The 25190-nt window shown below is 37.6% G+C and overlaps 2 long non-coding RNA genes across 2 annotated transcripts; both read right to left on the bottom strand.

Annotated features, from left to right (window-relative positions):
- Nucleotides 1–15618: 15618 nt before the first annotated feature.
- Nucleotides 15619–18028, bottom strand: LOC110871982. The gene is made up of 3 exons (XR_002554040.2): nucleotides 17368–18028; nucleotides 16222–16361; nucleotides 15619–15780 (listed from the first exon to the last, which is right to left on the bottom strand). It is a non-coding gene; the product is annotated as an uncharacterized LOC110871982 (long non-coding RNA).
- Nucleotides 18029–21192: 3164 nt separating this feature from the next.
- LOC110871978 lies at nucleotides 21193–23596 on the bottom strand. Its single transcript, XR_002554035.2, has 3 exons — nucleotides 22947–23596; nucleotides 21801–21940; nucleotides 21193–21359 (listed from the first exon to the last, which is right to left on the bottom strand). It is a non-coding gene; the product is annotated as an uncharacterized LOC110871978 (long non-coding RNA).
- Between the last annotated feature and the right edge of the window lie 1594 nt (nucleotides 23597–25190).

Raw genomic sequence — 25190 nt, forward strand, 5'->3', positions numbered from 1 at the left:
ACATTCACCTTACAACGCTAAAGAATCCAAAACATCAAGCACACCTACTCAAAAAACGCCATATTTTACTATATACCAATCATCTTAGAAAACGCCAAATCTCTCAAATATCAAAATTTTCCAAAAAATGGACTTTTCTTTCAGATACACTATTTCATCAGAAAAATGCCAAAAATACCAAAAATCGTTTCTTGTATATTCAATATTGTTCTACGCGAAGTTTCGGAAAATGCATTCTTTCCTGAGGTGCTGCGACTCAAATAACATTTTGCTGAATGAGATGGACAAAACTTCAAGAAAAAGATACTGGGGTTAGACTTATGTCAGTTTTTGTGTTTTGTTATTGATGAATACTATAATGGCATGAATTAGACGAATGACATTGATGAGTGGTTTGAATATAGATATTCAAACAAAAAACTCATGTCATATTGTCTTTCCAAACGACCAAAAAAACACAAGCATGACAAAACCTAACCGCCAGTGAACATGTTTCAAATGAAGATAGAGACTGACGACAGTAAGATGAATTGTTTCTATTTTTATTTTTTTAATTTTCTTTTTCTGTTGTTTGTTATCTATTTTTCAACTTAGAATAAAAAATAACATTATATTAATAAAATGCCAAAAGTCATATTTAGTGTGAAACACCATAATGAAGTAAAACAGCAAAAAACTCCCAACCTATAATAAAAGTAATTTAGAGAAGAATTATTAAAAGCTAAAAATGGAAACAAACGCCAAAAACTACTTAAAGCCATAAAAACGCCAAAATTGGAAGATGGAATGTCTAAGACCATACAAACTCATAAAAACCTGAACAAAATCAGTAAAAAATACACACAGAAACTGAAAAGACGGCTACTTTATTAATATCATATATTATAAATAAAAATCCTGCCTAAACTACGCGCCAAAAACATCCTATAAGAGAGACGTCTCTGCACAATCAACTGACCACACCACCAAAAAAATAAACGCCATCTTTCCAACAAACCGTTCGCTTTAAAACGCCAAAAAAATTTACTTAAAAAAGCCACAGATGCGTAACGTCATTTCTTCTTTATTGAGTACTGTTCTGAATGAAGTTTCACTAAATAGATTCTATTCTGAGGTGGGTATATCTATAAGCTTTTGCTGAATGATATGGACAAATTTTCATGAAAAAACGAAGAAAAAAGACTTTTACCCCTTAATGAAGACGGGCGTTATGTAGGAAAAAAAAGGATCTACATAAGGTATTCAAAACATGTTCAAAATGCCAAAAAGGTTAAAGTAGGAGAGGCTGATGACAGTGAAGATTTGAAAGAGAAATTAGATAATAATTTTTATTTTTTTTCAGTTTCTATTATTTGTTATCTAATTCTCTGATTTTATTATCTAATTCTCTACTAAAAAAATTAATATAAAACGCCAAAAACACCAAAACGACTGATAGTGTGAAAACTGAGAGAACGGATGCTAGCAAACCACGATGTTGCAATAAAACGCCAAAAACGCCAAACAAGGTATTACTGAAAAATCAACACTAATTCACCGAAGAAATTGAACGAAACAGTAATTGCTAAACCGTAAAATGAAGAGACGGTAACATTATTGCCAAACATTTATTATATTAAAAGCCACTACATGGAAAACTGAATTTATTTATCTTTTCAAAACACCATAATTGTCTGTCAAATTATAGACCTGTATCCTACTTGATATAATAAACATCAAGAAAATAAATTACTGATGTTTTTTACATCATAGACATGCATCCTGATTTAAAAAACAATAAAAACGCCAAAACATAATTAAAATGCCTAAATATTAACTTTGATCCTGATCTACAAACAATAAAACGCGGGGTATTTATTAAACGCCAAAAAAATGAAAACGGGATGTGACACGCATTTAAAAAAGAAATATGAAAGGAAAAAAAAAGCCCCTTCGCCCTTCTATATGCCGCGTGACACGTGTTAGGCCAGGAAGCGTTCTCACCATTCTTACACTTTTGAGTGTTTTCTCCTGATCCCGTTTCTATATATATGTGTGTATGTGTGTGTATACTTTATTATAAATAAAAAACTTTGAGGATACATGTCACTCTCTGATATCTCTTCACTATTGTTATCTCGCCTCTCTCGCATATTTAATAATAATATTAAATAATATTTTTTTTCATTTCTCTCTCATATTAAATAATAATACTCTCGTATTAAAAGAATATATGTTTAGATATTTAATATGAAATTAATTATGGATAATTTCTGATGTTGGCACTAGGAATGTCCAAAAAGTTCGTGACTCGGATCTTGTTTGGATTTAGATCGAAAAAAAGCCTGCTTGATATGGCTCGTTTTGAAACTAAGCTAAGCCGGCTCAACTCAGTTAGAAAGCGAGCCTAACTCGGCTCAGCTCGTAAGGAACCAGATTGGCTCGCTCCATAGCTCGGCTCATATTAGCTCGGATTAATTTACTTTTAATATATTTTATTTTATATACGTATAATATATTACAATTTGATTATTATTTGTATGTATTTATGAGTGCAATCAGGTATCTACAACATATTTTGGGGGTCGATACTGCTAAAAAATTATATTGTATTTAGTTGAAATTTGAAACATGTTTTGTGTTTGGGTGAACATGATTTTGGCTTATAATGTATTAGATTTACTTATCTTGAAGAATTAGATTAATTTCATATATACCATTACAAACTTAAAAATTTTCATACATACTCAACCAAAACTAAAAATATCATATATGCCCTTACAAAATAGTTAAAATATTAAATACACCAAATTCATTAAAAACAACCTAATAAATAATAATTTTACCCTTATTTTTTTAACTTCAAGTTTTCATATATGCCCATATTTTAACTTCATATTTTTATATAACATATTTTAAGCTTAAATTCATTTGTACCCACCCTTTTTTTTCATAAACAACAGTATTCTTCATTTATAATATTTAAGCTAAGTAAATTAAGCTAGAAATGAGTAAATATAGTATTTGAAGTTAAAGGTCACATATGAGCTCTCAAAGTTTTAGAAAAATAAGGGTAAAATTGTCATTTATTAAATTGTTTTTAGTGAATCGGGTGTATACGATATTTCAACTACTCTGTAAGGGTATATATGATATTTATTTATAATTTTGTAAGGGTGTGTGTATATATATATATATATATATATATATATGATATTTTGCAAGTTTGTACAGGTATATATATATATATATATATATATATATATATATATATATATATATATATATATGTATATATATATGAAATTGCCCCTATTTTGAATATGTTGTTTTAAGTTGTTGAATAATATTTTAGAGTATTGAATTTTGAAAGCCATGTATTAAATTTTCTTTTTAAATTCGAACCAAACCAATTCGAGCCGAGCCAGCTCGGTTAAAAACCAAATCGAGTTTGAGCTTAGAGTTTCAGCTCGATTTCAAATCTGAGTTGGCCCGGTTTATAATCAAACCGAGCCCGAGCTTTCCCCGACTCGACTTGTGAGCACCCCTAGACGTTGCTTATCATTCTTTTAAATAAACTTTATTATATCTAGGGTTGTTTAGGAGTCGAGTCGAGCTGACCTTTGCCCGTGCTTGGCTCGTTTACAAACCGAACCGAGCTGAGCGGCTCATTTAAAACCGAGCCTCAAATCAATCGAACATTTTTCAAGCAGTAAATATTCCGAGCGAGCGTCAAGCGATTTGGACAACCATGTCGCCCGATTTAAATTTGCTGAGAGAGATAGTGTCAATGTTTGGTCTTAAGTTTTTATGTCTTTAAAAACATGCACATTTCATGTTATAATATTTTTCTTATGAATAACTATGTTTTGGCCAACGAGGTGATGATCATATTTGTCACACCCCCCAAAATACCACCTAGGGAATGTCCCTACTAGGCGTGTGACGTACCAACAATGAGCCACTAATCACATTGAACTCATTCAAGTTTAGAAATAAAATCCTCAATTATTAATGAAAAATACCATTAACGTGTTTAAATGAAAACCAACATGTTCAGCGGAAGCAAATAGTAAACCAATGTTAAACTGTTTCAAAAACCAATGTATGATATCAATAGTTCAATCACATGAATCCCTCTAGTCGACCCATGACCACTCCAGCTACTCCAGACTGCAAGTTCCCAAATCCAAGATATCTAACGACCTGCAAGCATGCAGACAAGTGTGTCAGACGACGCTGGTGAGTTCAAAGTTTTGTTAACGTGTTTAGATACCAGTTACCATATTAAAGCGTTTCACAGATTTGATGATTTGACTTGATGTTGTTATTAACTCGATTACCGCAAGTGGCTACAAGATGTATTTGCCCAACCCCAATGTCTCTATCAAAACATTGGTCATGCTTTAAGGTAATTAGTTCACGCCCGTCCTCCCCGGTATGGTGTGAGGGTGCCAAACCTAATAGCGCTATCAACTAATAACCCCGTTGCCTCCCCGACAACCTTTTCAGTAGAAGATGGGACTTAAGGTGATAGGAGTGAGTGTATTATCCAACATTCTGGTTTAACATTCCATTCAAACCGATTACCCAATATTCCTCCCCGAAGTATTTACCAGATGTCCCTCCCCAGGACGCATGCTTGAAAAAGAGTAGTGAACTCGCCTTCGGTTTGCTCGGTTAGACTAAATGCTTGTTTAACAATTGATCAATCAAACCCTATCGTGGTTACCAAAGGCAGTCAGTTTCATGAATTCATAATTCACGTATTCATCACACACAATACTCTAGTAGTAACAAGCATAGCACATATCATTACATAAGTTATATCAAGTTTCCAGGTCATGGTTACATTCATAACACAAATTCACACTATACCACACATTATGCAACACAGATATTCATACAATTATACATCGTATCATCTTATAGTGAGTGTGTGATTCATGTGCAATCCGTGTTACTAGTTTATGTGTCACAAAATTCATAATAGTTAAATCAAAAATTTTACTAGAGTACGGCCCATCCGATTTAATGGCCCAAACCAATCTGCATGACTTAAGTTTCTAAGCGCCGGCCGCCCCCTAGTTCCCAGCCCAACAGCCCCTTAGTTCCACCCCTTATTGTGTGGCCCAATCCACTTCTGGCCCAACATATATTGTTTTTAGTTGAGTGGTCCAGTACCCTCAAATGGTATCCGGCCCCACCCCTCACGTACAACCCAATTTAAATACCAATTATCCAAAACACATATCAATCCGAGTACCACATCTTAGAATTTATCATACTCAATTACTATACTACCATTCATGTGTCAAAGGTTCCATTTATTCTTAACCATGAAGTGGACATCATTAATAGCACACACAATCCATTCCTTATTTTAAAACAATCATGAATTACTTCTGACATCCTAATTATTGTTCCCACTAATCAATAAACATGCAACCTTATCATCATGCTTGAAATCTGTGTAGCCGAACACTATCATTAACCATATCAGATCCATATAGTGATATTCTAACCATCAATTAACAATGTATAACCAAGTTCAATAACCCTAATAATCTCAGTCCCCATAAACCGAACAAAAATCATTACAACATGCAGTCACATTCATCGATTCATGTTATGCCGCCATTATCAAGTAATGTTTGGATAAATTATCACTCACAACCTCTCATGGACCCTACTCATTATCCAATAGTTCACAACATCATTACCATTATCAAACAAATAACAATGGCCGACAACTTGTTAATGCATTCAGTTATTATTGGACCGATTTATGTACTGGGCTTCAAGTTTATCCACTTGATGCATTCATCTAACAGGTCACACATATTCATCAAATATTATCGAACAATCTAGTCATGCAATCATATCAAATAAGTCGCAAGCCATAACAAAATTAGTTCACTCAGTCTAAGGATCATGCGACCTAATGCAACAGGAAGTTAGATCAATTAACGGTAAAACGGACTAACCGATAGAATTGAGAAGAAATCACAAAGATCTTCGAAAGAGAAGAGAATTTTGCCGGTTAGAGAGGATCTAGGGTTTCGCTATTATCGTTCTCGTATAACATAAGCATAATATAACGTGAATGTAGCCAAGTATAGATGGGCTTTACTTGGGCCGAAGAGCCCATCTCAATGACGAAACTTCGAATGGCGACGAAACCTCAAATGAGCCATCTTTCGTCGAGCTCTCATGCAACAATTTTCATGGGCACCATTTTAATCAATATGGATTTCATTAACATGCCCAATCATTAACTTATCAAATACTAACTTAAATTGGAAATCATTTTAAAAATAATATATGCAGTACAACGTACAATGAAATGTAAAACGAGACTGCAAAACAGATGACGCGTGAAGGATAGGTCTTGGAATCTCGGGTTGTCACATCATCCCCAACTTAAAAGAAATTTTGTCCTGAAATTTGATAAGCAACCCAAAATAGCGTGATGTTAGTTCAGGATGACTGTGGATTTTCCGCAGGTGCTACATCATCCCCAACTTGAATGGGAATTTGATCCCGAAATTCACTAGTTGTGCCAGATTTAGGTTTGTCAGGCTTGGACTTGTCATTTGGGAACAAATGTGGGTACTTAAGCTTCATCTGATCCTCGCGTTCCCACGTGAACTTCGGTCCACGTCTTGAGTTCCAACGAACTTTTACAATCGGAATACGGCTGTACTTACGGACCCTGACCTCCCGATCGATAACTTCTATCGGTTCCTTAACAAACTGCAACTTGTCATCGATCTTCAGCTCTTGAAATGGTATGACCAAGGTTTCATCAGACAAACACTTCTTTAATTGTGACACATGGAACACATCATGGACGTTACCCAACTCAGCAGGTAATTCCAGCTTGTAGGCCACTTTACCAATCCGCTCCAGGATTTTGAATGGCCCAACGTAACGAGGGTTAAGCTTGCCATGTTTCCCAAAATGCACCACACCCTTCCAGGGTGAGACCTTCAACATGACACGATCATTAACTTCGAATTCCACAGGTTTCCTACGCTTATCAGCGTAGCTTTTCTGACGATCACGCGTTGTCGCCATGCGATTCCTAATATGAACAATTTTCTCGGAGGTTTTAAGTACAAGTTCCGGGCCTGTAATCTGACTATCACCCACCTCAGCCCAACAGAGAGGTGAACGACACTTTCGTCCATACATCACTTCGAATGGAGTTGCCTGAATGCTGGTATGGTAGCTATTGTTGTAAGAAAACTCCACCAAAGGCAAGTGTTTCTCCCAACCCTTGCCAAAATCGATAACACACGCCCGCATCATGTCTTCTAGTGTCTGGATGATTCGTTCACTTTGACCATCCGGCTGTGGGTGATAAGTAGTACTCATACTGAGCTGTGAGCCAAACGATTTGTGCATCGACTGCCACAAATCCGAAATGAATTGCGGGTCACGGTCAGAGATAATAGAAGTTGGCACCCCGTGCCTAGAAACCACCTCCTTGAGGTATACGACAGCTAGTTGTGAGAACTTGTCTGTTTCCTTGATTGCTAGAAAGTGTGCTGGTAACTTGAGTCCATCAATGATCACCCATGTGATAATGTTTCTGTTTCGAGTTGTAAGTAGACTAGTCACAAAATCCATGGCAGTATGTTCTCATTTTCATACATGTGTTTCTGGTTGCTAATATCCCACCTTGACTTTCCCACATGCCAAACTTCGTTCCAATGCGTGGCTATGTGGGCCTTCAGGCCCGGTCACCTGTACATGGTCTTCAGGTTTTAATACATCCTACCAAAACTCAGATGAGTGGGATATCGAGGCCCGTGTGCTTCACCTGCACCAGTTCCCTAAGGTTGCTGTATAGTGAGGTCTATATTCATTCCATGAAGTAACAAACATCATCCGACCTGCCAAAGGTTGCTTCCCCATGCCCCGCATGGGTCAATCTTGAGAACTCTCTTCCTTCAGTTCTTCAATTTGAACAAGGCGAGTCTGATCAGGTATGTTAAAGTCGATAGCGAGCTACAAAGCTCGTGCACGTCTAGGTTTCACGGTCGTATTCATTCACAAGTTCCACCCAGCGGTACCATCACATGTTTAGCTCTTTTGAAACAAAGGTACACGAGAGGCCCTTGTGATCGGTCTAAGTGGTGCATTCGGTACCGTCCAAGTAATGCCTCCAATTTAAATCCAAAGACTACGGCTTCCATCGCAGGTCGTGACTCGTGCAGTTCTTCCTGTAAGTCCATTACGTAAGTCATCACTTTCTCATGTTGCGTCGGTGTGTAAACATTGCAGAGTTGGGATTCGAAAGCTGAAAAGACGTCCTCCTGTTTTGTCTTTCACGAACACAGCACCCTACTGTGCTAAAAAGATTTAAGCTGCGCGATCTTCGAAAATCCTGTGGTGAATCTGCGATAGAGTCTAGTGTGACCAAGGAATTGTTGCATCCTCGAAGGGATCTTTGGTGCCGAACAATATCTAATGAAATGGGTCTTTAGTGAGATTCACGTGTATTCCCACTTCGTTGATCATATGACCAAAAAGGTATTTCTCGAATCCAGAAGTTACCTTTAACAAGACTTCGTGCGGAGTGGCTCCTCCCTCAGGAGCTCTAAAATCAGATACAAATGCCGCCCATGATGTTCCTTCCTCTTGGAAATGATCCAGAACATCATCCATAAATACGTTCGATTCATGTGGTTCATAAAGTTGCTGGTGTGTTAACTAACTCAATGGTCAAGGTGTACAAAGTTGCAATGGCCGTATTGCGTTCGATATGCCGTTTCAGGAACATTCTCCTCTTGGTCTTCCGTCAATACAATGTCGAGGCAAACAATTCTTGATTGTAACCTTGCTGAGTTCTGGATAATCAGTACACATACGAAAAGGCTTTATCTTCCCGAATACAGCGGGGACTCCCCAAAGCGAACAAAAACTATGTCCAATAAAACTCCTGTCCAACCGTTCCTGTAGATAGTCCTTGCAACCCTCCTGGTGCAAGACGGTATGTAGCACGAGTAATTAGGGCTGCCCCTGTCGTGAGATCAAACTGAGATTCTGCCTAACAGTGGTGGAAGTAAGTCTGAAAGCTCCTCGGATAGCACACTGAGAGGAATCACGAACAATTGGTGGATCCTTGATCCTCCTTTCCTTAGCCTCAACATCAGTAACGGTTGCTAACGTAGCGGGGTGATCCCTCCGTAGACACTTCTAGGCCTTCATAGTTGAAATGGCGCTAACCTTTGCACCACTCTGTTGCTTTAGAACAAATAACGATTCTCCACACGAAATTTTCTCCTCACAAGGTATGTCTGCGCGATTTCTGAATAACTAATCCACACTAACTACTGCGTTGTAACCATCAGGGGTAGTAGAAGGAAGGCCGATGTTGAACACTTGTTACACAACGTCGAGTTTGCATCCCAACAAACCTATGAGGTTTTGTTGTCTTGCCCTCAGTCAATTCCACAACAGGTTCGGCTTAGAGAAGCGTCAGGGTTAAACAGAACAGAGACGAAGCGATTTGCTACCCATACTAGCTACCATGTTGCTATTATCCTGGCGTCGCCCACGCCATTCCTAAATGCCCTTCCACGAGCATCGTTCCCAGTGTTTGTTGTTTTCGTTACGAGAATTTCCAATACTGTCATCGTTCCCTTGGTTGTGTGTCGTCTTGATTTAACAACGGCCAATCCATGTCGTAGGCACCTTCGCTTTCATACTATAAGCTACGATTATGAGCGCCTAAATGTCGCCGTGATTGTTGCCCTTAATGTTGCTGCTTGTAACGGGGTCCTGTGACATTTCACCAATAGGGTACATCTTTCACGTTCCGTGTCACGTACTAAGGCACTACTCACTGCATGGGAAGTTACACATTCCACTCTATAGTCATTTGTCATTGCTTATGTCCCGATTGATTCGTAGGAGTTGACTTCCATGAGTCGCTGGCTAGGATTAAGGATTTGATTGAAGTCAATTTGCTGGTGTTCGTTGCTGGTAACCAGGGCCGTTCTAATACTGAGGTCAGTGAGATACTACGCTTATCCTCTTGTCCATTGTTCTTGCAAGTCGACTGGGGTAATACACGGTATGTTGCTAGAGTGTTACAGAAGTGATCGCACTTCGGGATCTAAGGCGCCAATATACTGAGTTCCAACCAAAGAAGAGGAGTGAGAAGGGTATCGACCAAACATTCGACGCTGCGACATCCCACTCAGGGATGTCCGTACAAGCACCTAACATTCTATCCAGTTTGCTAGGCGTTTAGATGGGTGTTTAGGTAATGCTCGATAGCATTGAGATTCGAAAGAATTCAGAGAGGAGTGAAAAGATCGTGTTCGAGTAGGAGACAATCACTGCTACGGCTCCTATGGACTGTTGTGTTTCACATCAATCAAATAACGGAACGGAACCCCTTTATCACTTGTTAAGCCTCACTGGGACTCGCATGCACCCCACATTATTTTTATGTGTGCACCCACAATAATATTGTGATTTGCATGCTCATCTCAGTTCCTCTTAACTCATGTCAAATGGTTCCCCAAACTCGAGTGCCAAACAGAGGTTATCAAAACGATAAGATCACAGAAATCCCAAGACTATGACATACTACTAATGCATCGTAATGTAAGCAAGCAATTCATGTAATCATACTATAGGGACAAGTGTGTGTCCGTATGCTATGTCATAAACAAATGTGTACTATCCATGTAATGTATGCAACAAGTGAGAAAGACGAACCTTGCAATCTGGAGCTGAGTGTCATGGTCGATTTCGGATCTGTTCGATTATAGTCTGGTTTTATAAAAACGTTTTAAAACCAAGTTCACTATAACCAGTGGCTCTGATACCAAACTGTCACACCCCCCAAAATACCACCTAGGGAATGTCCCTACTAGGCGTGTGACGTACCAACAACGAGCCACTAATCTCATTGAACTCATTCAAGTTTAGAAATAAAATCCTCAATTATTAATGAAAAGTACCATTAACTTGTTTAAATGAAAACCAACATGTTCAGCGGAATCAAATAGTAAACCAATGTTAAACTGTTTCAAAAACCAATGTATGATATCAATAGTTCAATCACATGAATCCCTCCAGTCGACCCATGACCACTCCAGCTACTCCAGACAGCAAGTTCCCAAATCCAAGATATCTAACGACCTGCAAGCATGCAGACAAGTGTGGCAGACGACGCTGGTCAGTTCAAAGTTTTGTTAACGTGTTTAGATACCAGTTACCAGATTAAAGCGTTTCACAAATTTGATGATTTGACTTGATGTTGTTATTAACTCGATTACCGCAAGTGGCTACAAGATGTATTTGCCCAACCCAATGTCTCTATCAAAACGTTGGTCATGCTTTAAGGTAATTAGTTCACGCCCGTCCTTCCCGGTATGGTGTGAGGGTGCCAAACATAATACCGCTATCAACTGATAACCCCGTTGCCTCTCCGGCAACCGTTTCAGTAGAAGATGGGACTTAAGGTGATAGGAGTGAGTGTATTATCCAACATTCCGGTTTAACATTCCAGTCAAACCCATTACCCAATATTCCTCCCCGGAATATTTACCAGATGTCCCTCCCCGGGACGCATGCTTGAAAAAGAGCAGTGAACTCACCTTCGGTTTGCTCGGTTAGACTAAATGCTTGTTTAAAAATTGATCAATCAAACCCTATCGTGGTTACCAAGGGCAGTCAGTTTCATGAATTCATAGTTCACCTATTCATCACACACAGTACTCAAGTAGTAACAAGCCTAGCACGTATCATTACATAAGTTATCTCAAGTTTCCAGGTCATGGTTACATTCATAACACAAATTCACACTATACCACACATCATGCAACACAGATATTCATACAATTATACATCGTATCATCTTATAGTGAGTGTGTGATTCATGTGCAATCCGTGTTACTAGTTTATGTGTCACAAACTAGTAACAATGGCCGACAACTTGTTAATGCATTTAGTTATTATTGGACCGATTTATGTAGTGGGCTTCAAGTTTATCCACGTGATGCATTCATCTAACAAGTCACACATATTCATCAAATATTATCGAACAATCTAGTCATGCAATCATATCAAATAAGTCGCAAGACATAACAAAATTAGTTCACTCAGTCTAAGGATCATGTGACCTAATGCAACAGGAAGTTAGATCAATTAACGGTATAACGGACTCACCGATAGAATTGAGAAGAAATCACGAAGATCTTCGAAAGAGAAGAGAATGTTGCCGGTTAGAGAGGATCTAGGGTTTCTCTATTATCGTTCTCTTATGACATAAGCATAATATAACGTGAATGTAGCCAAGTATAGATGGGCTTTACTTGGGCCGAAGAGCCCATCTCAGTGACGAAACTTCGAATGGAGACGAAACCTCAAATGAGCAATCTTTCGTCGAGCTCTCATGCAACAATTTTCGTGGGCACCATTTTAATTAATATGGATTTCATTAACATGCCCAATCATTAACTTATCAAATACTAACTTAAATTGGAAATCATTTAAAAATAATATTCGCAGCACAACGTACAACGAAATGTAAAACGAGACTGCAAAACAGATGACGCGTTAAGGAAAGGTCTTGGAATCTCGGGTTGTCACAATATTGCACGAACAATTACATTGAGAGAAGGGGACGATCGACTTAAGGTAATTGATGTGTGTAAAATGCAACATATAAATCACATCAATTAAGGCATAGAACTAACCCTTTTTAAGTACTAATGTTAGAAAAAGAGTGTTTTATCTTTCTTTTGTATTTTCAGGATGAAATGAGCTCAAAATCACAAAAGAAGCAAAAAGACAACTAATTCTAGCATAAATACAAGAAAAGGAATAAAAGTAGACTGCCCGGACCCTCAACGGCACCCCCCAAGGCAAAGAAGAGAAAACAGAAGACTGAACACGTACCGTGTCCAGCGAACACGGGGCCGTGCCCAAGAAGCAGCAGAAAAGACAAACTAGTAGAAGCTTCCATTGCCCACCACGGGGCCGTGTCCAGCGGGCACGGGGGCATGGTGAAAGTACAGCAGGCGCATTAATTGTAATTGCGAATTACAATTAATGAAGAGAGAGAGTGTCAGACGGGCACGGGGGCGTGTCCAGCGGACACGGGGCCGTGCCCAGCCTTCTGTTCAGCCTATAAATAGGGGTGCTTGGTTTCATTCCATCTCATCCCTTGGCACACCACCTCTCTCACACTTCATCCACCACCCACCACCACCATAACACCATCATCCACCACCATCATCCATTGTCCATCGTAGAGTGTGTGAGTCGTCTCGGGATCCAAGATTGATCGTAAGAGTTCTTGACAATCAAGGCCATGTTTGCCTAAGTCTCTTACATCACTTGGTGAAGACAAGTGTTTAGTATAATACTTTTTATTTTTAATCTTTTGCACTTTTTATTTGGTTTTGTATTAATGACTTTAATAACTAGTTACTTATGTTGAAGGTGATCTTTCCTTATCGTTTGTCCGTGGTGTCTTGGCGTTATTTTACTGTCTATATAAAATAAAAGATTTTCACCATTCATATCTCCACGGTCTATATGGAGGTATGTTGGCTACCTGGTCGGGGGCTAAGGGAACGGTTTGGTAAGGGTCTTGCCCTTGTTCAGCGTTTAGAGGTCCTGCTTGGGACCCGGGTCAAATTTAGTAGGATCTCCTTCAATACCCATAGGTATTGGATGGCGGGGATCCAAACTCTTTGACCCCCTCATAAGTTAACTACTATTAATACTATAACCCAGCTATTTAGGACTGTATCCCTGCTGACTCAGACTACTTAGCCGAGGGTAACGTCACCGCCGAAAGCGGGGCCTACCACAATTTGCATTAATAACTTAATTCATTATCTTTCAATAATCCGACCCTTTAGGATTGTATCCTTGCTGACTCAAACTACTGGGTTGAGGGTAACGTCGCCTTCAAAAGAGGGGCCTACTACAATAACTAAGATAATCTCTTAAACAAGTGCAAAAGTGCGAAAATAATCAAAGGTTATACTAACACACGTGTCGGATCCAAGTGATTCATCTTGTCTAGCTGTTTTTATTTTATTTTATATTTCAGCATTTAGTTAGTTTTTATTTTTCTTAGTTTAAAAATTTTTTTTCTCACTTTTTGATTTGATTAGACGTTGAGGATAAACCGGTATTAAAAGCTCTTGTGTCCTTGGACGACCTCGGTATCTTACCAACACTATACTACGTCCACGATGGGTGCACTTGCCCATATGTGTGTTTAGTGTTAGTGAATATCGTGTTTTATAAATTTAAAACTTGGCTAAAAGTGTAAAAAGGGCTTAAATATACATCTAAAATATAACACACTTCACGCACATCAAGTTTTTGGCGTCGTTGCCGGGGACACAAGGATTTTAAGAAAGTTAGGATTCAACGGCCTAATCATATTTTTATTTTTTTCTTTAATTTTTAGGATTTTTCGTAGATTTTCAGCTTCTGCAGAGCTCACCACGGGGCCGTGCTTGCTGAACACGCCCCCGTGCTCAATTATTGGAACTGGCAATCCTGTTTTAAGTCAGACAGTAAGCTGAACACGGGGCCGTGTCCACTCAACACGCCCCCGTGCCCAAGATTCTCTTACTGAAAACAGAACCGTTAGATCCCGGCGGTTGGTAATTTCTGACACAAACATGAGTGATAGTAATTCTTTTTACTTTCGGCACTCTTATGGTATGTGGTGTCGACTATGTGGAGGCGAACATGAGGAATTAAAATGTTATTTTCTCAATTATAGGCCCCACTATATAGACCCACCGATTCCTTGTAACCTTAAGAGGGGCGAAAGTAAAAATAAGCACTATCTCTCCCTCGAATGCGCCCAGCCAGATATTCTAGGAGAAATGCTCCTTGACGAGTTATTTCAACTAGAAGAGCTAATTCTCAATTGGTCAAAAGAACTTAGGAAGGATTTTATAGATCCATCCCAAGATGATGACCATGAGGAAATGTTGGAACCGCATTCCGACAACCTCGTTGCTCCCGAAAATACCTTCATACCTAGAAAAGACTTGGACGATAGTCGTCCCTGTGTCGATTGTGCCGTGAAGGACTCCCCATCGACTTCGTTCGATGCATACATAGACCTGAGCGATTCGGCATACACCTTCTTTAACGAGAGCCCGGAAAAGGGTTGGACTTGTCCACCTAGAATGAAAATAGGAATTACCCTCACCGATAACCTCTTGCGTTCTCGCCTTAGTATAGGACAATTAAGGTATCTTAGGCACTTTGGGGTTGTTCCAACAAATCAAGAACCACCCGATATAAATAAACTCCTTAGTAGCGACAAACTTCATAAAACAGCTTCCCGACACGGGGCCGTGCCCGGTCAACACGCCCCCGTGTCTACCAAAAGATTCCCTTCTGATCAGAACGTCAGAATACGGACAAACTGTGTCAGAATTTCATCTGCACACGGGGCCGTGTCCAGCGAACACGGGGCCGTGTCCAGAAGGCTGTCGTTTTCTATAAATGCAGCCAAAAATCCTGCACATTTGGACCAACTTGTGTCACACCCCAACCAATGGCGGAAACATCGGGATGAGACGAAGTGTGAAGATTGCTAGAGACTTCATAACACTATTAGTGACAATATTTAATTCAACCGATTTCATTTCATAAATTGTTAAAACATACAAGGAAATTCAAGTGACAACATATCATAACAAAATTGATACAATGATTTAAACTTAAGGCGTCTAAATGAGTATCTAGGCATCTTCGCTATCCATTTTCATAGTGTCATCAATCACCAACCTGTAACATGTTTAAAATACAATTCAATGCAAAAGCAAAGGCGAGTACACAAGGTTTAAATAGTATAACATAAGTATAAAGCATTTTACTCGAATCCACATGGCAATTTGTAAGCAAGGTAATTAGCATGCATATTATTACGTCTAAACCCAAAGTGTCCACTAGTATTTAGCATCCCTCGCCACAAAAGTGACAAGACCGTATAGTATAATGACCTAACAATCCCCCGTCGGGTGGTGTGCTACTCCTATAGCGCTATAATTGTTAAGCGAGGGTATAACATAGTAATGGCATAAAGCATGTATTATCTAGCATAACAAGTAGCATGTATAACGGATTGAGTTCATAAAGCATGTTTTTGTGTGTGTAAGTGTAATTTTGTATGGTAACATGTTACAACCCAAAAGTGGTTTAAAATGTAAATGGGTCGAGTGTACTCACATAATTGCTAAGTCTTCCGATTATCCAAGTGTCGACGAGTGTACGAGTTTAAAAGGATGGAACACCGCGGTCACCTTATATGGGCAAACGATGGTGCATGAGTAAACGGGAATCCAAGAGAACGAATGAGAGTGATTACCCTAGATATTAAAATACCACACGAGAGGCGATTTAATAAATTTCTTAATGTTTATGATTTATAAATAATTATGTTTTATGTCCTTATTACATTTAATTGTCATAAAATAATTATAGTTAGATACCCATGTTATTAATAATTTTATTGAAGGAAAAAGAATTAAGAATAACAATAAAATAAGAAGAAGACAAAAATAGCTTATGATTTAAGGTTTAAAAGAAAATGAATTTATAAATAAAAAAAAGAACATTTGGTAATTAATCATGAATACCATATGTCACACTTGTATAAAGTGTCTTCTTGATTCTACGAGAGAGAGAGAGAGAGAGAGAGAAAAGAAAGTTTATGGAATAGTTACATAATTGTCTGTTTTATGATTAACAAACTAAAATCATTTTTTTTTTGTTTAATCAAAGCTATTTTCTTTACAACATTAGTGAATATATAGTGAGCCTCAGCCATATAATAAATTATTATGTTTCTCCCTTTACCAGTATCATCGATTTGAGAACATATATTTAAATAGCGTTAATAACCTCCATCAAAATGGAATAATGAAAATAGTGTTTTTCATTCTAGACTAAAACTTTACAATAGGTTTTAGAAATACGTATCTACATACTTTATGTCAGAATATAAATTTAATTCATATTATTATTTATTTGGAAAAAAGAAAATAAGAAAAGAATCCCATAAAAAAAAAAAACCATTTCATGAGAATGCATATTCACAATATTTAAATGCTCGTAATTTGAACTTGTGCATATTCTAGTGTCAGATGCATCAAAATCAAAATAGAATATGCCATCTTCTAAGTGGTTATTTATTAAATAGTTTTATTTCCTATATACATTAAATCCTCAATCATCTTCTTCGTTGGCACACAATACCCAGCCGAACCAACTGTTATGTTTTAAATCCGTTTTTTTTATTAACATGTTTTCGACAGTTTAACAAAAGGGTAATACAAGAATAAATTGAAACATAGTAAAGGATAGAATCGATACCGAAACGTTGGTCCGAAAGTTTCGTAGAAACTCCGGTTGGCTTCAAGTTAACGAGAGAGTGAGGGAAATAGCGAAAGGTTGGATTGTGAGAGATGCCGAACATGAACCAGAAAAGAAACAAAAACATATCCACTGTTAGCGTTACTTGCGTTAAACCACATCTGACAGAAATGAGTAGTGTATACCGAAACAATACGAGTTCCGACGTGATACCGTCGTGAACTTAGGGCGGTGCCGGTGTCGTTAATGGTGGTTGCAACTGAACTCCGATGATGGCTGATCCTTCCGACGAGTGCGAGGGTGATATGGAGCGATGTTGTGAAGGTGTCGAGATGGTTGTGGTTGTGTAAGGTATTGTGTGTATCATTGAGAGTGAGGGGAGATGATGAATTCTCTGTGTTTTGTTTTATGGGTGGTAAGGTGTAGTAGCAGGCAAACAAAGAACACAGGAGAGAATTAGTTGAACGGCTGCAACCAAAAACTCATTTAGGGTTTTACTAGACATAAATACCTAGGGTTTAATTAGTGGGTTTGGGCTTGGGCCCAAGGCCCACAAGCTCAATTCCCGTGTTTAGTGACCCGAATACTCTTACGAGCCCGTTTTCAAAATCGAACATTATCTAAGGTCGAAGAAAATAAATAAATAAATAAAAATTTTAGATTTAAAAAAAAGCAAAAATAGTGTCGGTATTCATCGTTTCGCGTTTTAAATCCATTTTTTTATCCGGTTTCGACTGTGATTCGGAGATAGAAAAACGATCACGCATTTCCTAGAAAAACCTGGAAATACGGAATTACGAGTCGTTACAGTCTCCCCTCCTTTAGAAAATTTCGTCCCGAAATTTGTTTAGAAGGAAAACTTGAAAGGGTTTTTGCAAACCGAAGAGGATTGTTTAAAATCCAGGCTTTGAAGTTTGAGATAACGGAGAATAATTGAGGTATAAGGGTGAACGATTTATCTAATAACGATTATGAGTATAAGAATAGCATAAGTATCGGATAGACGAAAGTAGTGTGTTAAGAATGAAGTCTCGTCATGAATAATCAGATATTGCGCGCTTAGCAATGCCTTTGTGTGTTATTAAAGTTTACGTATAGTGCGTTTGTGAGTTGATTAAAGTTTGTATTAGGTCCAAAAAGTCTGTAAACAACCGAATTTCTCATGGCACGTTTTACGAAAGTTTGGTAATATGGGAAAAACATTTATATATAGGAAGTACCAGCGGCGTATCCACCATGTTTTGACCACATTACACCCGTTTTGTATTCGGTGTCATGTTACGTTCCGTGTCTTACCAAACACAGTAGTACACTCTATGGTTCTCATACGCCTATCACTATAATCCCGTGTGCACCGGTGATTATTTTGATCGTCGCATGATCCGCATAGCTTGTACTAGTTGTGTATGAATCGGGGTATACAAAAAAAATTTTAGAATGTGCATGTACAAGGATATATTATATAAGCAAGTCCATGTTTAAGTATGTGTGGGACCCACGCAAGCGAATCCCTCGGGTTACGCTCGCGTATAGGTACGAATGTATGAATCATGAGTAAGGATGAAAGTATGAGCATAAGTTTAAGTATGAATACACATGTATGTATGAGCATAAACATAAAACGTGTAAATAGTATGTGTACAAGCAGAAGCGTAAAACGTATAAGTAGTATGCGTATAAGTACAAGCATAAAACGTATGAACATAGGTATAGGTATGAAAAATAAATATTGCGTATATAGTGTTTGTTGGGACATCACAGTTCTAAGTGTATAAAACATTCAAAAGGTCGAGTATGTAAATACGAATGATATAAATGATGTTATCGCGAGGTATGCGACCAAAATGTGTACGATGATATGCATGTATAGTTGTTTAAATGAAACATTGAGTCTATCGAATCAAAATTAGGTTGACCTTGATTGGAAGGGTAGAATATAGTTGTGTATGTAAGAGGATATAAAGTACTAATTGGTTAAGCATAATGTATTTTTGTAATGATTGAAATGCTACTTTTGTTAAAAAAAAAAAATTTCATGTAAGTCAAAGATTGTCGGTTCCCATGAAGTCTTCTTGCCCGCGTGTTTTGTAAATTGGTGCAGGAAAAGGTTTTCGTTAAAAAGTAAGTTCGTTTCATCAAATAAGAAATTATGAATTTAGGAGGTTCTTGTGAAAACTAGGATCCTTAGAAGAGAAATTTAGCAAAAGGACTTAGTAAATAAAAAAAATAACAAATGATTTGTTGATGTTGAAAAGGGTATCTCGTAAAACAATCATATAACTTCTATAAGATCTTATAAGTATTTGAGAAAAGTTGGTTGGATTTTGATTAAAAGTAGAAGGTGAGCATGTTTTAGTGATTAAGTCGAATATGAAGTTCATGGGCAAGAGTTTCATTGAACCGATTAAATTGGTAGGTAGCACTTCGTAAGGTTTTGAAGTTCGAGCAATAAACGTATTAAGACATGACTATGATTTTCGCGTATATGAGTTGAGTGAAAATAGATTGTAGAATAAGAAGTACGTTTGATAAAACAATGTGTTTTGAAATCGGTATGAGTGGGTATTTTGAATAACATTAAGCAATTTGGGTATAAAGTATGATCGAGTTTGCATAATAAGATATTTTGAAGAGGCGTTTTGGAAACGATCACCTAGGTAAAGGAATCACCCCTAACTCGTTGGTGAGGTCGTTTTTAAGAAAAGGGGAGTGGAGTTAATCGTCAAGGTAAGGAAATCACTCCAATCTCGATGATACGTCTCCACTAGTTGTTACAAGGAATATGAATTTAAATTATATGAAAATAATGCATATATAAATGTATCGAAAAGGTTCGATATGTTGTGCGTGTGAAAAGAGAAATCGAAGGTAAAACTCGAGGTTGAAAGATTACATCGTATAAAATGAACAATAGAAACACATGTTTGACCAAAGTTTGGAGTGTTCCAAAACGGAACTTTGACTAACCAAAGTGGTCGAAAAGTCTTTTGAATTTGAGGAGCATGCTTTGGCCTAATAGGTAAAATACTCTCGCCGACAAGTCGGTTAACGGTATTTACCCTTCCGGTTGCTACATGCCCCAAATCAATTGAAATTTCGAGACTTGGCGGGATTTATGAAAAAAAAATCAAGGAGTGGAACTAGTCGACAAGGTGCGGGTGTCACCCCTAACTTGACGATTTCGTATCCTAAGTGTGGTTAGTACTCGTCGGGTCAAAATTTAATTTCAACACTTTGACGAGGGTCCACTAGAATTTGAAATTTGAATTTCTCCATCAAGGTGAGGATTTCACTCCTAACTTGATGGTGAATTTCATGTAAAAAGGAAAAGTAGATGGATTGAGAGTTGATCACAAAATCGTGGGTTTCACGCCTATTTTGGTGAAGTGTCTCGTTTGTGTATTACGAGTGGTTTTGATTTTAGTATAAACGAGTAAAAAGACGTATGCTCAAAATAATAATAAGTATAAGCACATGAAGCATCTCAAGAAAATAACACGTAAAAAATGGCACATAAAGATTAGGACATTACAACAAGTATTAACAAATAATAAAGCAAGTATTAACACAAAAGTGACATATATGTTTAAAAGGCCAAAAGAAAATAAATAGGGAGCAAATAAAGTATCATGCAAGTGGTTCAAGCAAAACATAAGAATAAAGCTCTAGAACTATAGACTAGGTAAAAAGCATGGCAATTTCTCCTAATTCCCTATAGTTATGGCTCTGATACCAATCTGTCACACCCCAACCAATGGCGGAAACATCGGGATGAGACGAAGTGTGAAGATTGCTAGAGACTTCATAACACTATTAGTGACAATATTTAATTCAACCGATTTCATTTCATTTCATAAATTGTTAAAACATACAAGGAAATTCAAGTGACAACATATCATAACAAAATTGATACAATGATTTAAACTTAAGGCGTCTAAATGAGTATCTAGGCATCTTCGCTATCCATTTTCATAGTGTCATCAATCACCAACCTGTAACATGTTTAAAATATAATTCAATGCAAAAGCAAAGGCGAGTACACAAGGTTTAAATAGTATAACATAAGTATAAAGCATTTTACTCGAATCCACATGGCAATTTGTAAGCAAGGTAATTAGCATGCATATTATTACGTCTAAACCCAAAGTGTCCACTAGTATTTAGCATCCCTCGCCACAAAAGTGACGAGACCGTATAGTATAATGACCTAACAATCCCCCGTCGGGTGGTGTGCTACTCCTATAGCGCTATAATTGTTAAGCGAGGGTATAACATAGTAATGGCATAAAGCATGTATTATCTAGCATAACAAGTAGCATGTATAACGGATTGAGTTCATAAAGCATGTTTTTGTGTGTGTAAGTGTAATTTTGTATGGTAACATGTTACAACCCAAAAGTGGTTTAAAATGTAAATGGGTCGAGTGTACTCACATAATTGCTAAGTCTTCCGATTATCCAAGTGTCGACGAGTGTACGAGTTTAAAAGGGTGGAACACCGCGGTCACCTTATATGGGCAAACGATGGTGCATGAGTAAACGGGAATCCAAGAGAACGAATGAGAGTGATTACCCTAGATATTAAAATACCACACGAGAGGCGATTTAATAAATTTCTTAATGTTTATGATTTATAAATAATTATGTTTTATGTCCTTATTACATTTAATTGTCATAAAATAATTATAGTTAGATACCCATGTTATTAATAATTTTATTGAAGGAAAAAGAATTAAGAATAACAATAAAATAAGAAGAAGACAAAAATAGCTTATGATTTAAGGTTTAAAAGAAAATGAATTTATAAATAAAAAAAAGAACATTTGGTAATTAATCATGAATACCATATGTCACACTTGTATAAAGTGTCTTCTTGATTCTACGAGAGAGAGAGAGAGAGAGAGAGAAAAGAAAGTTTATGGAATAGTTACATAATTGTCTGTTTTATGATTAACAAACTAAAATCATTTTTTTTTTGTTTAATCAAAGCTATTTTCTTTACAACATTAGTGAATATATAGTGAGCCTCAGCCATATAATAAATTATTATGTTTCTCCCTTTACCAGTATCATCGATTTGAGAACATATATTTAAATAGCGTTAATAACCTCCATCAAAATGGAATAATGAAAATAGTGTTTTTCATTCTAGACTAAAACTTTACAATAGGTTTTAGAAATACGTATCTACATACTTTATGTCAGAATATAAATTTAATTCATATTATTATTTATTTGGAAAAAAGAAAATAAGAAAAGAATCCCATAAAAAAAAAAAACCATTTCATGAGAATGCATATTCACAATATTTAAATGCTCGTAATTTGAACTTGTGCATATTCTAGTGTCAGATGCATCAAAATCAAAATAGAATATGCCATCTTCTAAGTGGTTATTTATTAAATAGTTTTATTTCCTATATACATTAAATCCTCAATCATCTTCTTCGTTGGCACACAATACCCAGCCGAACCAACTGTTATGTTTTAAATCCGTTTTTTTTATTAACATGTTTTCGACAGTTTAACAAAAGGGTAATACAAGAATAAATTGAAACATAGTAAAGGATAGAATCGATACCGAAACGTTGGTCCGAAAGTTTCGTAGAAACTCCGGTTGGCTTCAAGTTAACGAGAGAGTGAGGGAAATAGCGAAAGGTTGGATTGTGAGAGATGCCGAACATGAACCAGAAAAGAAACAAAAACATATCCACTGTTAGCGTTACTTGCGTTAAACCACATCTGACAGAAATGAGTAGTGTATACCGAAACAATACGAGTTCCGACGTGATACCGTCGTGAACTTAGGGCGGTGCCGGTGTCGTTAATGGTGGTTGCAACTGAACTCCGATGATGGCTGATCCTTCCGACGAGTGCGAGGGTGATATGGAGCGATGTTGTGAAGGTGTCGAGATGGTTGTGGTTGTGTAAGGTATTGTGTGTATCATTGAGAGTGAGGGGAGATGATGAATTCTCTGTGTTTTGTTTTATGGGTGGTAAGGTGTAGTAGCAGGCAAACAAAGAACACAGGAGAGAATTAGTTGAACGGCTGCAACCAAAAACTCATTTAGGGTTTTACTAGACATAAATACCTAGGGTTTAATTAGTGGGTTTGGGCTTGGGCCCAAGGCCCACAAGCTCAATTCCCGTGTTTAGTGACCCGAATACTCTTACGAGCCCGTTTTCAAAATCGAACATTATCTAAGGTCGAAGAAAATAAATAAATAAATAAAAATTTTAGATTTAAAAAAAAGCAAAAATAGTGTCGGTATTCATCGTTTCGCGTTTTAAATCCATTTTTTTATCCGGTTTCGACTGTGATTCGGAGATAGAAAAACGATCACGCATTTCCTAGAAAAACCTGGAAATACGGAATTACGAGTCGTTACAACTTGGGACAAAGATTTGAAGGAATCTTCTCTCAAACAATCCTAGGTAAGTCTAAAAGAAGGTTCCAACAACCCATCTTGTCCTTTCCTCTTCTAGGCATTTCCTTCTTTTCATCTTTCTCCAAGAACTACCATGAAAAGTTTGAATTCTTCAACCTTTGTGGTAGGAAACAATGAGTTTTGATCATGGAATCTTGGTGAAAACATGTTGTGTAACATTGTTTAAAGTTATTTATGACCAAAAAGTCTACATAAATTCAGAAAATAACTTAAAAATCCAAGATTCCTTGCTTCGAAATTCTACAGAAAGATGAACACGGGGCCGTGCTCAATAAGCACGGGGCCGTGTCCAGAAACTGTTTCGTCATATAAACTACTTTCGGTTTATTTTTCGTAGAATGGCGAGTGAAAACAGCGAAACATCATCCGTTCATTCCTCAAACAGCCGAAGGGGAAGAAGGCCCTCCGTTGAAGCTACACTTGTGCACTATGTGATAGCATTGAGGGAAGCTCTCGACGAAATGACGTCAGTAGAGGAGGTCCTAATTGACCGTATTAACGATCTTATGATGGGACTTGAAAGTAGCTTCCAAGAAATTAACCTTTTGCACCAAAGGTTAAACATTCTGGTAGCACCTCCTATGGAACCAGTCCTTCCACAACAAGACTGGAACTTGGCACTCGGGGTTAACAACCCTACCGGGTGGGAAGACTTTTCCGCAGAACCTCCCATGGAACACCCACAAGAAATTCCAGCGGAAGTCGAAACTCCTCAAACTAATGCAAATGAGCCCTCTTTTCTCCTTCCAAGGGAGGTAGAGGAGTGGCTCGCCGATATATGAGGAGGACCACACCCGGAAGAAGGAGTTCTAAAAAGCCTTATCTAACCAAGATTAGTAGCTTCTTGGAAATTTTGCTAAATTAGAATAAAACATAGGGCTAGAACTCCATGGTTTAATATTTATGTACTTTCATCTTTAACTTTATGTAATATCTCTCTATGTTTGCAATGATATGATGGTTTTTAAGATTGATGGTTGTTTAACGAATAAAACACACTCATGATGGTAATGGATGAAAAGGGGAACGAGAAAAATGGACCCATGCACGAAGAACAGAGCAACCCGACACAAATCTCCATCACAGAAGGCTCAACACGGGCCGTGCCCAACCAACACGACCCCGTGCTGAGCCACCTGCAGAAAAACACCCAGTTCAGGTAACTGGACACGGGCCGTGTTCAGCGGACACGCCCCCGTGTCCAGGCTTCTGTTTTAATTCTTTAATTTTTGTTACTGGCACTTGACCACGGGGCCGTGCCCGGTCACCACGGGGCCGTGTCCAGGATGCCAGTAACATAAATCTTTACTTTTTAACCTACTTTTACACATTCTAATAAACCAAAAACCTTATTTTTGGACACATTGAGGACAATG

Source organism: Helianthus annuus, chromosome 1, assembly GCF_002127325.2.
Source record: "Helianthus annuus cultivar XRQ/B chromosome 1, HanXRQr2.0-SUNRISE, whole genome shotgun sequence".
Lineage (NCBI taxonomy): Eukaryota > Viridiplantae > Streptophyta > Magnoliopsida > Asterales > Asteraceae > Helianthus > Helianthus annuus.